Source organism: Oryzias latipes, chromosome 11 (genome assembly GCF_053564925.1).
Source record: "Oryzias latipes strain Hd-rR chromosome 11, Olatipes_Hd-rR_3.1".
Lineage (NCBI taxonomy): Eukaryota > Metazoa > Chordata > Actinopteri > Beloniformes > Adrianichthyidae > Oryzias > Oryzias latipes.
The window spans coordinates 29,318,570-29,330,982 of NC_136247.1; the positions used below are offsets into that span (position 1 = coordinate 29,318,570).

At 41.1% G+C, this 12,413-nt stretch overlaps 1 long non-coding RNA gene across 1 annotated transcript; it reads right to left on the reverse strand.

The window, feature by feature from the left end:
- Positions 1-484: 484 nt before the first annotated feature.
- LOC144995461 (uncharacterized) lies at positions 485-12,330 on the reverse strand. The gene is made up of 4 exons (XR_013658988.1): positions 11,113-12,330; positions 3,816-11,034; positions 3,155-3,597; positions 485-2,133 (listed from the first exon to the last, which is right to left on the reverse strand). It is a non-coding gene; the product is annotated as an uncharacterized LOC144995461 (long non-coding RNA).
- Between the last annotated feature and the right edge of the window lie 83 nt (positions 12,331-12,413).

Below are 12,413 nucleotides of genomic sequence, written 5' to 3' on the forward strand. Positions count from 1 at the left end.
CCCCCTGCTGTAACAGTAGAATCTGTCCAACTCTAGAGGCTTCAGCTCTCATCTGTCTGCTCAGCTGTTGGACACGTTAAAAAAAAGAACTGGAACAAATAAAAGCTGCTTGGAGTTTAGTTTGTTGGAGTTTAGCAACACACACAACCCACTACTGGTTCAGATCTGGTGAAGGTGGGTTGATCTTTGAGGAGTTGGACCAAGATGACATTTATGGAAACGTGGGAAAACATTCCCTATAAGTCACCACCAGGTGGGGGTAGAGAGCTTTATTATTATTATTGTTATTATTATTATTATTATTATTATTATTATTATTATTATACTAGACCACTAAAGCAACATAAAATACCAAATTTAAGATCTTTAGAAGTAGATGAGACAGCATTTCTGGAAAATCAGCAGGAGACCGTACCTCCAGACCTGGAGTTTGACCCCCCTGCTGTACACCCCCCCCCCCCTACACATTCATATTCCATCCAGGCTGTTTGGGTCCACTGGACCAGAGGTTCAGACAGTCTGGACAGTGAATGTCCTGTGTGTCTTCACTCTGTCTTCCTCCTTTCTGAGGCTAAATATTTCTGAAGATAAATGTGAATTGTGTGAGGATGGACTTGGGTGTGTTAATACGTTTAGTTTAAAACAATTTCATTTATGTATTTCTTCTTTTCTGACTCTCCATGAGTTTCCTGTTCTCCCCTAAAGACTAGAAACAGAAAAAGTGTTGCATCTGTCAGAGGTGTTAACTCTTTCAGGACCAGAGAAAACATCAGCAAAGTTAGTGAGAACAGAGACTGAGACCTTTCTGAACCTCAGTAAACCAGTTTCCAGCTTTCCATTCTACACAACTTCTCTGATATGACTACCAGGTTCAAGGAAAAACAGTTCAGGCTTGAAATGTCAATGAAGTAAACAAAAAGAAATAAAAAAGATAAAACATGTTTGTAGTTAAATTACTAAACAGTTAAATCAATGCACAGCTCAGAAACAGAAAGATCCAGAATTCTTTTTCTCACAGATCCAGTTTTTGTAGTTTGTATAATACAGTCATGTCCATTTCCCGTCAGCACTTAAGGACACTGCATGGAAGTAGTCGTTTGGATCTTCTGTAATCCTCTCATGCCAGAACCTGTGATCAAACATTCTGTTTACCTCTGGTCTAAATTCACTTCATAAACTGGTCTGAATTATGATGTTACAAACATTTTCTGTATTTTTTTAAAGGATTTCACACATTTACAATCAGAATCATTAACTGATTAGTGAGATCAGTTAATGAGGGCAATTTCCCACGGCACACTTGACCATCTCCCACGGTACACTAGTGTACCGCGGCACGCTGGTTGAAAATCACAGACTTAAATGAACAATCACATGGCCTTCAACAGATACCAAGCAATCTTCACTTTAGTGGGGGGGTTGGTCATGATGCAGAGGGGGAGCAGTTTAGGCAGGTTTGATTCCCAATCTGCCTGCACATGTGTTCAAGTGTCCTTTGGTAAAACACTGAGCCTCATGTTTTGCTGTCATGGATATCAACCTTAAGTAGTCTGGATAAATTCCACCACATGCTGGACATAAGCTAACTTTAACTGTAGTCCATTCAGGAGGATCTATGCAGGGAAAAAGGTTCAGAACAAGAGTTTAGATGAAGGAAAAGGGTTCAGTATTGTGGTGTTGATGGTTCTCTAAGATTCTCATCTTAGTTTGTTCTTCAGCTCCTTAACAGAATGAATCTGATCATTTGCAGTCGTGCTTTGACTACAGACAGTCTGAAAGTCTGTGTTCAATATTGGAATGATAATATTGTTTCTGATCAAATTGTTGCTTTTCTCATCACATAGACAGAGGTGGAGACACAATTGTGTTTGTGTTGGATCAAAGGTTTGGTGTCTTCATGAGTGATAAAGGCGTCTCAGTCATAGTCTGGATGTCAGCAGAGAATCTTTGAACTCATTAGAAAACATGAACACAGAACAAATATGCAACATTTGGAAAAGGAGAAGTTTAAACATCAATATGAACCTCTGATAAACCTTTTAGCAAACAGCTGTTCTGCCTACAAGTCCAGCTGTTCCACTGATTTTATATTTTAACACCTGTTTTCTCTTTTATTATCATATAAACAAAGACCTAAAGGTATGTATGAGGTCGTCTGGAGTGGCAGAAAAGTATGTCAGAGTAGTTCAGGACATGTATGAGAGAAGTATGACGGTGGTGAGATGTGCTGTAGGTCAGACAGAGGAGTTCAAGGTGGAGGTGGGACTACACCAAGGATCAGCTTTGAGTCCTTTTTTGTTTGCTATGCTGATGGACAGGCTGACAGACGAGGTAAGACAGGAATCTCCCTGGACAATGATGTTTGCGGATGACATTGTAATTTGCAGTGAGAGTAGAGAGCAGGTGGAGGAACAGCTAGAGAGGTGGAGGTTTGCTCTGGAAAGAAGAGGTATGAAGGTCAGTCGTAGTAAGACAGAATACATGTGTCTGAACGAGAGGGATCAAGGTAGAAGCGTTAGGTTACAGGGGGCTGAGGTGAAGAAGGTGCAGGAGTTTAAGTACTTGGGGTCAACAGTTCAGTGTGATGGGGAGTGTGGAAAAGAGGTGAAGAGGCGAGTGCAGGCAGGTTGGAGCGGATGGAGGAAAGTGTCAGGAGTGTTGTGTGACAGAAGAGTGCCAGCAAGACTCAAAGGAAAGGTGTACAAGACAGTGGTGAGACCAGCTCTGCTCTATGGGTTAGAGACGGTAGCAGTGAGACAGAGACAAGAGGCTGAGATGGAGGTAGCAGAGATGAAGATGTTGAGGTTCTCCTTAGGAGTGACCAGGTTAGACAGGATAAGGAACGAGTACATCAGAGGGACGGCTCATGTTGCCTGTGTTAGCGACACAGTCAGAGAAGCCAGACTGAGATGGTTTGGACATGTTCAGAGGAGGGATAGTGGATATATTGGTAGAAGGATGTTGGAGATGGAGCTGCCTGGCCGGAGGGCAAGAGGACGGCCAAAGAGGAGATATATGGATGTCTTAACAGAGGACATGAAGTTGGCTAACGTTAGGGTAGAAGATGTTCATGATAGAGTGAGGTGGAAAAGGATGATTCGCTGTGGCGACCCCTGATGGGAAAAGCCGAAAGAGAAAGAAGATAAACAAAGACCTAAAACTCTTTTTAAAATGGAAAAACGTGAAAAACGACTCCCTTCATTGTTAGATTGTCTGACCTTCATTTTCATCTTTCAGCTGCTTCATTTCATCCTGAAAACGACTGTTGTTGGCTGAGAAAGTCGTGTCAAAATCTGAAAACTAAACATCTACAAACAAACCCAAGTAGGGAATAAATGTTTCTTCTCCTCCTGGATCAGTTTAGTTCAGAACTGATGATAGATGTGTGAAACCGTGATCACTGTGATCACAGTCCATGTGAGGCTGAACTCAAGCAGGTTTAAATAAAAGAGGAACAAAAAAAACCCAAAGACATTTTTAGAAATAGTTTGTTCAACATTTTGAGTAAATATTTAGAAACTATTTTACCTGAAAGTTCAGTCTGCAGGTGATTGTTTCTGGTTTTCAGTCTGTTTTTTTCCAAAGACACCAGATGATCTGAAACAGAATCACTTTGATATGAATCAAAAGAAGTTTTTTCATGATTTCTGGAAGACATTGTTGTCATGGTAACAATACAATTACTGTTAGTGTTTTTTCTTCTGTATCTAAAGAAAACTGACTTAACAAAAACAAAAACATTTAAAAAACACAAAAAGATTGAATGACTTAAAAACTGAATATGAGATGTTAGAAATCAAATGTTGAATTCTTACAGCGAGTCATGAGTCCAGCCAGAATCAGGAAACAGAAAACTCCCAGAGAAAACTTGAAAACTCTGAAACAGTTTCTTCTCTCAGCTTGAAGATTCTTCTGCTTCTGATTTTCTAAAAAAGCAGATTTAGTTTATTTCCAGAATTCTATTCAAACCGTTGTCATGCATGCTACAATTTCTTCCTGACTGAACAGTATTGCAGCAATGTCTCTTTCTAGAAGGACAAAAAGGGAAGTTCTTTATTTGAACATGATGATTATTTAGAATCTACATTTCCAAATGTCATTGTTTCACTAAATAATCCAAATATCAGAGAAATAACAGTGATTTGGTCCAAATGATTTGAGGTTGGTATGAAATAATATTGTAGTATTTAGTCTGAAGTTTTTCTGCTCACCGGTTTGTTGTAATCCATGATCAGAGTGCTGCTCTTCATCATCTAACATCTCCACCTCACTTTGTTCTCTTCCATCTGGATGAAGATTTCTGCTAAATTTCCCTCTCCAATCTGCTGCAGCTTCAGTTTGTGTGGACATCTTTAGAGATCAAACTAACTGAGCAGACTTCACTGTTTCCTGATGAAAGCAGTCAGCTCTGAACTGCAAACATTCAGGAAGTAGCAGCAGAACAAACTCCACTCATGTCATTCACTCTTTCATGCACTGATGCTGCAGAGAGACTCCCATTCAATTCAATACAACCACTGGAAGAACTTCAGCACAAACATTCAGTTACTATCAACTTCTTTATTAAATTAATATATTTTATTTAGCTTTAAGTAGCCTGATTCGTTTTTTTATTGTGTATCAGTAATGTTTTTGTTTGTGACATCTTGTCATTTAAGTTTATTTTTAATAAGTTTTTTTTTAATAGTAAACTATTTTCCTGACATGACACCACATTCAGGGGGTCTTTGTGTTTTATCAATCCTCCCAAATGCAGACATGAGATGACAAAGTAAAATCATTATTAGATCTATTATCAGAACTGTTGATCATTAAGTTTAAACACATTCTTATCTTTTTCATGCACAGCAGTTCTTGGTTCCTGTTCAGAAACAAAGTTCTTCAATTTCTGAACTGCAAGTAAATCTGCTGCATCATTTATTTGGGGGAACTTGAATGTTCTGCTGTAAATGAATCTACAAAGACTGGAAGAATTTCAATACTAACATCCATTTACAGTTAACTTTGTTATGACATGAATATCATTTCAGAATATTTAGTTTTTATTTATTTGACATATTTGTATCCAGTCTCACATGTAAATGATGCCATTAGAATGATTCTGAATCATGAACAGACATATTTGTACTTTGAAATAGATAGCATGACACATTGAATCCATCAAATATGAAGTTTGTCCAAAAGTTTCTAGAATAGTTTCTAAAGGGAGGAGGTGAACTTTGATGATCCCACCTCCTCTAATGTTGATCCACATTTGTTCCTCCTCCTCTTTTGTTCTCAGTGCTGCTTTCAGAATGACAGAGAAGTTTCCAAAAGTACCAGAAGAAGTTGTGTTTTCCTCCTTTAGAGCAGCACAGCAAACACACAACTGAGACCAGGCTGGTTTCCACCTTTAGGAACCGGACCCTGGATCATCGCGCCGCCTAGTTCTCATCCTGGGAGACTCCGTTGTCAGGGAAGTGAACATTAGGAGGTGCAACACACTCCATCTCTGAAGCATCAGTCAAGGACATCCACAATCATCTCACCTGTACCCCCCCCCCTGCCTTAACCGTCATAATCCATGCAGGTACCAATGACATTGTTATGAGCGTGGCTGGACCCAGGAGCAGAACAGAAACAGGAGGTGGCTGAATAAGTGCTCTTTATTGAGTCCCAGTGGGGGTGGGGGGTTCAGGCTTGGATGATTTGTGGCTTTGACAGGTGGCAGAATTGAACCTTGCTTGGAGTCCTGAAGAGTGTCAAACGGTGACCAAAGCTGGAGGCGGAGCTGGTGGTGATTCCTGGAGAGGCAGACATGGAGAGGATGAGCTTGCAGCATGAGCCACTCGGCATAGAACTAAACGTAGACGTGGAGCGTAACACGGGTCTGAACGCTACCGCATGAAGCAGACGGACTGACGTCGGCTGACGGGTGAGGAGTCCATATGAAGGCTGCAGGCTGATGAGAAGATGGGTGGCAAGTGTGATGAGGACTCCCTGGTAGGTGTGGGGGAAGACCAGGATCCTACCAGCAGTTCCAGCAGTCTGAGACTCTGAAAACAGACTTCATCCACCTCATTCATCACATCCAGCACTTAAACTTACAAAGCATCAATCTGGACCACTACCTTCACGCCGTTACAGAGACATCAAAGTCTCTGGAATCCCTCAGCTCCATATCTGGTAATAAAGTTACTGCCACTCCATAAACATCCACTGCATTGACAATTTCACCACATTTTATCATAGAACCTTTTCCAACCAGACGTCTGACATCCAGGCTCTCATCTCAGGATGAAATGGTATACTTATATAGCGCTTCCTACCTTCTTATGAAGGCCCAAAGTGCTTTACAGTCACAGCCCATGCACACACACACAGTCACACACACATTCACACACTGACGGCAAACACTGGGTCGAGCGCCCTACCGCTGCACCACGGCATGAACATGGATCTCATGCTCTTCTCCCTCACTGCTCCTTCCAGCTGACGGTTGGACCAAAGCACTCACATTCCCTCCATATCCTTCATTCCAGTACACATCAAAAGCAGAGATCACAGACGTCACATTTTTCCATCAGATGTCTCCATCCTACACACATAGCATCAGATTCAGAATCCAAATGAACTGAAAAATCACTGGATTCACCTGCTACACTGAACATGGCTGTTTTCAACATCAGATCTCTTTCTAACAAGTCTTTTAGAATGAATGATCTGATTTGAATGACTTGTTTTTGACTGAAACCTGACTTGGAACTGATGCTCCAGCTATTCTCACTGAGGCCTCTCCACCTGATATCATTTCTATTTTCTGTTAGGGAAGGTAAGAAAGGTGGTGGAACAGCATCAAATGCTCAAGAAGGTAGAAAAACTGAAACCGTTACTTTAACCAATTATCCTTCGTTTGAGCATCTTCCTTCCTGTTCAGCATCCCACCTATTTTAGCAGAGACTGTCTACAGACCACCAAGTCCTCTTCCGGTTTCTTACAGGAATTTTCTGAGTTTGTATCTGTCATTCTTCTCAGGCATAATAGGATTTTAATAACTGGAGATTTTAATCTTCATGTTGATAACATGGATGACCTTTTGCCTCTGAGTTTATAAATATTTAAATAGTTTGGCTTTAACCCAACATGTGACTCACAACAGAGGACACCACTGGACCTCCAGCCTGTCTGCTGGTGTGTCCTCTGATGTTGACTTGGCTGTGTCAGACCATTATTGTGTGTTTTATCCATCATGAGACCTCAGTGAGAACTAACAAAACCATATAAAACTCCTAAAGTTCAACCCTAAACAAGGACACTTTATTTTTCAAACCCATCACAGACAATAAACACAACAGCCGGTTTCTTTTGAAGACAATCGATTTTTTATGAAACAAAGAGGCTGCCTGACTCCCCCGTCTACATTCATGACCATATCAATCATTTTACAGAAATCATGAAATGCTGATGCCTCCCCAGTGGCAGTTCTGTTTGTGACCATAACAGAAGAGCTTTGCTTTTTTCTTCAGTTCCTTTTCTCTAAAAACCGTTCTGCAACTATCAGCTGAGGCTAAGCCTGTCAATCTTACATGCCATGCCCTTCTCACTTGTGAACAACACCTCACATCTCTTCTTCATTTGGTGTATTGGTGGTTAAGCAACAGGCCTCCCACTTTGAGGTGATACTTCTCCATCCAGCTAATTCAAACGCGACTGCAGACGTCCCTTGTGCAACGATATAAAGACATAGAATAGATAAAAATGCTGCTCTTCAACTGATTTTAAACCAGCAGCAGTGATGAAGACTCTGATGAGACGCATCGTGTACATCACATCCCACTGGTGCTGAAGCTGCAGGAGGGAAACCAGCAGCTCCTCCTGTCTGATGAACAGCAGTTTGGGAGGAAGAACCGCTGACGTGCCGCCAAAGTCATTTCTGAACAGGAAGTCCACACAGACGCTAAAGGAAGCAACGCACACTTTCTGCACTAAAGGACAATTCCACTGAGCTTTGTGTTTAGAGTGTTTATTAGTTCATAGAAGTGGTTTATTAGTTGATGTCAGTCATTATTAGATTAATATACAGACCAAAGGTTTGGACACACCTTCTCATTCAAAGAGTTTTCTTTATTTTCATGACTATAAAATTGTAGATTCACACTGAAGGCATCAAAACTGTGAATGAACACATGTAGAATTATATACAGAACAAAAAAGGGTGAAACAACTGAAAATATGTCATATTGTAGGTTCTTCATAGTAGCCACCTTTTGCTTCGATCACTGCTTTCACACTCTTGTCATTCTCTGGATGAGCTTCTAGAGGTAGTCACCTGAAATGTGTTTCACTCCTCAGGTGTGCCCTGTCAGGTTTATAATTAATAATTAGGATTTCTGGCCCTATAAATGGGGTTGGGACCATCAGTTGTGTTGTGCACAGCTGATAGTCCTACTGAATAGACTGTTAAAATTTGGATTATAGCCAGAAAAAAGCAGCTAAGTACAGAAAAACGAGTGGCCATCATTGCTTTAAGAAATGAAGGTCAGTCAGTCTGAAAAATTGTGAAAACTTTGAAAGTGTCCCCAAGTGAGTCACAAAAACCATCAAGCGCTAAAAAGAAACTGGCTCACATGTGGACCCCCCCCAGGAAAGACCAAGAGTCTCCTCTGCTGCAGAGGATAAGTTCATCCGAGTCAGCAGCCTCAGAAATGGCAGCTTAACAGCAGCTCAGATTAGAGAGCAGGTCAATGGCACACAGAGTTCTAGCAGCAGACACAGCTCTACTGTTCAAAGGAGACTGTGTCAATCAGGCCTTCATGCTAGAATATCTGCTAGGAAACCACCGCTAAAGAAAGGCAACAAGCAGAAGAGACTTGTTTGGACTAAAGAACACCAGGAATGGACATCAGACCAGAGGAAATCTGGGCTTTGGTCTGATGAGTCCAAATGTGAGATTTATGGTTCCAACCACCGTGTCTTTGTGCGACGCAGAAAAGGTGAACGGATGGACTCTACACGCCTGGTTCCCCCTGTGAAGCATGGAAGAGGAGGTGTGATGGTGTGGGGGGGCTTTGCTGGTGACACTGTTGGGGATTTATTCCAAATTGAAGGCATACTGTACCAGCATGGCTACCACAGCATCTTGCAGCAGCTATTCCATCCGGTTTGAGTTTAGTTGGACCATCATTCATTTGTCAACAGGACAATGACCCCAAACACACCTCCAGGCTGTGGAAGGGTTATGTGACCAAGAGGGGGGTGATGGGGGGGCTGCACCAGATGACCTGGTTTGGGGTGAGCTGGACCGCAGAGTGAAGGCAAAAGAGTCAACAAGTGCTAAGCATTCTGGGAACTCTTTCAAGACTGTTGGAAGACCATTTCAGGTGACGACCTCTAGAAGCTCATCCAGAGAATGTCAAGAGGAGAAGATTGTTTTTGGGACTATTTTTTCTTTCAATTAATGTTTCAAACAAAAACTGCCAGTCTTTAAACTTCAGACGGTGTCCAGTAAACACTGCGAGCTCTAGAGTTGGAAGCTGATTGACTTATGGGCATCTTGGCAGAAGCTAAATGTGCCAGAGTTTTGCTGGAGCTGTGAAGCAGCTTCAGGGACTGGCACTTCTGTAGGAACAAATGGCTCTTCTTGAAGAACTTGACTTGTGACCACTGTGTTAGCAAGTGGAACAAATGCAGGGCTTGTAGCATATTGAAGTGGTTCTGTGTTTGAAGCTTGAAAGAGTGTAAGTGGTGTGACAGGACTTTCATTACGTTCACCCGTCAGTTTGTTGCTGCTTGTGGAAGTGTAACTTTCATAGCTGCTTTCAGCCTCATTATAGATCTTCACTCTGGCTTTAGCAGCATGAAGTTTTTTTTATTTTTTTCAAACCATTTCCCTGCATTGTTCCTCCATTGCTTGTTGTCTCATTAAAGTTTCAACTTCAAGTTTTTGTAGTTTGCTGGCTTGGCCTCTAGTTCCTCCATGACAGCTAAGATTTCTTGAGATGCTGCTGCATCGGCTGCTGCTTCAGCCTTTTTGATTGACTGTGCATGACAGCAATGAGCTATTTGACTCTTGTGGTTTTGACCTGGAATTAGATCTTTCTGAAGCCAAACATGATCCAACATCTGGCCATGGTCCTCTTCAGCATTTCCTTCTAGCCACCTTTCAGCTCTTTGAACAATGAATTCTGAAAGGCTTATGCATGCATCAACCTTGCACCTCATGTCTGTATTTGCCGGATCTTAATGGAAATAGCTTGAACATTTTGTCAAGTAAATATTGTGTTGTTCATCATCTCTCTTAACTCGCTCTCAGTGGCTGTGTCAGTCAATATTACTCTGCTTAATCTTGCCTCATATCTCTATTTTTCATAAGAAATTTTGTTTTTACGTTGCAGAGCTTTGAGCTTTTCTTTTTGAAGCTCCTTTCCCTTTTTCAGTTAATGTTCTTGTTCTTACACTTTTGCGAAAATTTGTTTGAGTATCTGGATCCTTAGATACGTCAGACATCTTGTGAGTTGAGTCCTATAGTTATAATCTCACTTCTGATCACAAATGACTCAAATATTACCTTCAAATTGTTATTTCTTAGTAAATAACAATAGTTACTTAACTTCTTGACATAAATAGGATACATTCACTTATATTACTTCAATTAACCTCGAATATGGTTTTAACTTCCAACAAAATGTACAAACTTCACTAATTAGAATAAACAAATTACCACAAAGTTCAGTAGACAATAATTAGCTTTTGGCTTAATGTGCTGAAATAACTTTGTGAAGTTTAACTTCTTTTAAACCACCCTTATTTCCTTAGAGCACAATTCTTTTCTTGATTCTTACTTTACTTTATGAAATATTCCTTAATCAACGGCGCCCTCTTGTGGTGTTCGGCGGTTATTGACCAACTGCCTCTCGAGCTTCTCACCGCCGCTTGGCTGGAAGACTTTTCACTGTAGAGTTTTCTTCACTGTTCCTCCTCAATGACAATGCTGGACACGGTATTCTCGAGAACAGGCGCATTTTAATGTCTTCACTCCATGTAACGCTGTGAAAACTACAGAACAGAGTTGTACAAAAACAGTTAGACTTGACATTTACAGTTCTACCAGAAAATAGATAATAAGTTAACTACCTCGTGGCTGCCTGTCACTTCGGACGTCTTAGATGAATAACCAGCTTTGACAGCCGGTTGACTCCTTTTCCAAGCTACTTTTTGCATGGATCTTGGTTCAAAGTCTATTATGATGTGAGAATAAACTCCTCAGCCCAAATCAAATCTCGCGAGTTCTCAGGAACTCTCGCGTTATTAGCGTCAAGCACAACTTCATATCACATTGCAATATAACTTAGTATTAAACAGCATAAAATAGCCGGTTTAGCTCGTGCTGGTTTGCGGCGCCTTCCGTTCGTGAAACCAGGGTTCGACTCCGGGCTGCTCCCTGTTCCCTTCTCTACCTCTGCCGGTTCCAAGCCCGGTTTGAGAAGGTTGCGTCAGGAAGGGCATCCGGCGTAAAACATTGCCAAATTTACCATGCGACTTGTTCGCTGTGGCGACCCCTGATGGGAGAAGCCGAAAGTGGAAGATTAAACAGCATAAAATCAAATAAAACACAATTTACACATGTAACCCTTGTTCTATCCTAGGCACTTTAACATTGGGAGTTGGGTCATCTAGACCCACTAGACAGAGCTCTGAACCTTTTTTCTTCAATGATTTGTGATCTTCACTGGTGTCCATGGATTACATGAAATCTTTCCACCTTTATCCACCTTAGTCATGGTAGGGGGGACACCTCAATGGAAGGGGGGGGGGGGGTCATCTAAGATAGCACAAGGGTTAATAACACAATTTTCAACCAAAGGTATTTCTTCCTTTAAACCAAAAATCAACTAAACTTGTAACCTATTTAGTGACACTTACAGAGAGCATGTTTGAAAAAGTCCAGCTGCTGTTGAAGTCAACTTTAAATGTAGATCAGTGATGCTTTGCTGGATCAAATCTGAGTCTTAGTTGGAATCAGATTTCTTTGACTTTGTTTGTTTGGAAGAAAGTTTGCGGTAAAGACCAGACTTTTCTCCATTCAATGTTAGATGTTACATGAGGCCAATAAAGAGCAGCTGATGGAACAGAAAGCAGATGATCTTGGAACAAAGCTCTGATTTTTGACTTCAACTGTTTAGCAGAAGTGAAGCAGAAACTCCCCAGAGGAGATTTGAAGCCATCAGGAGGATGAAGAGTCAAAGGAGGAGCTCTGCAGAAAGACCTCAATCACATGAAAAGACACGTTAAATGTTTGCTTCTTTTTCACTCTTTCAATTAAAAAAGCCTCAATTAAAAATAAAAATAAACCAGTTATCTGTTAGTAGAGAGTCAGATTCAGAAAATGTAAAGGACTCAAAGAACCAAACAGGCTGAAAAGTATCTAGAATGAA